We start from the raw sequence: 1,413 nt of genomic DNA on the forward strand, positions 1-1,413 counted from the left end.
CTGGGGATTCGAACCCGCCACCTTAGGTGTACGTGGCTGGCGCCTTAGCCGGTTGAGCTATAGGCGCCGAGCCTAAAGCCAAACTTTTTAAACAAAAGCCAGTTACTACCACGACAGGACACACTGCCCAATTTACTAGGTCCTTTTGTCTTCATAATGCATGTATTCTGGGTCCACCATATTTTTTTTTGAGACAGAGTCTCACTCTGTTGCCCTTAGTAGAGTGCTTTAGCATCACAGCTCACAGCAACCTCAAACTCTTGGGCTTTAAGCAATTTCCTTGCCTCAGCCTCCTGAGTAGCTAGAACTAGAGGTGCCCACCACAATGCCCGGCTATTTTTTGTTGCAGTTCCCATGGCTGTTTTAGCTGGCCAGGCCGGGTTCAAACATGCCACCCTCAGTACATGGGGCCAGTGCCCTATCCACTGAGCCACAGGCACCACCTGGTCCACTATATTTTTAAACAAACCTCAAATTATGCAGGAAAAAAAGAGTTATATCATAAAAACAGTGCTACCTGACAGGTTAAATTAATTAAGGCTGCATTTGATCACTCTCACTATAATTTCATATAAGATAAGAAAATAAGATAAACTTGATTTATACTGAACATAGTTTTCATAAGAAAACTTATGTTCAAGACCGAGTCTCACACCAACACCCTGACAGAATGTCATGGCATCATCAAAGCTCACAGCAACCTCAAACTCTTAGGCTCAAGAGCTCCTCTTGACTCAGCCTCCCGAGTAGCTGGAACTATAGGCATATGTCACCATGCCTGGCAAGTTTTCCTATTTTTAGTAGAGACAAGATTCTTGCTCTTGCTCAGGCTGGTCTTGAACTCTTGAGCTCAAGCAATACACACTCCTTGACCTCCCAGAGTGCTAGGATTACAGGTATGAGCCACCATCCAGCCAGAAAATTTTCTTTGAGATGGGGGGTCTCACTATGTTGCCCAGGTTGGAGTGCAATGGAGCAATCATTGCTCATTGTAACCTCAAGTTCTTGGAGTCAAACTATCCTCTTGCTACATCCTCCTAAGTAGTTAGGACTAAGGGCACACACCACTACATCTGGCTGATTTTAATTTTTTTTTTAGAGATGGGGTCTCACTATGTTGGCTAGGACGATCTCACACTCCTGGGCTCAAGTGATCCTTCCACCTCAGCTTTCCAAAGTTCTCAGATCACAGGCATAAGCCACCGCACCTAGCCAGTTTTCAAATTTTAAAGTTTATGATTTAAAAAAAAAGTAGTTCAACTATTCTTTATCAGCTAGTTAAAAATAAATGCTTTTTGGAAGCAAGATTCAAATTTCATAGATGTCCTAGAAGGATGCTAAGTAACCAGGTGGGTCTGACCTGGAAGATAATGGATAAATAAACATGAAATATAGCTTCTAGGACCTTGGTTT

The sequence above is a fragment of the Otolemur garnettii genome, unplaced genomic scaffold (genome assembly GCF_000181295.1).
Source record: "Otolemur garnettii isolate 467f Iridium unplaced genomic scaffold, OtoGar3 scaffold00125, whole genome shotgun sequence".
Lineage (NCBI taxonomy): Eukaryota > Metazoa > Chordata > Mammalia > Primates > Galagidae > Otolemur > Otolemur garnettii.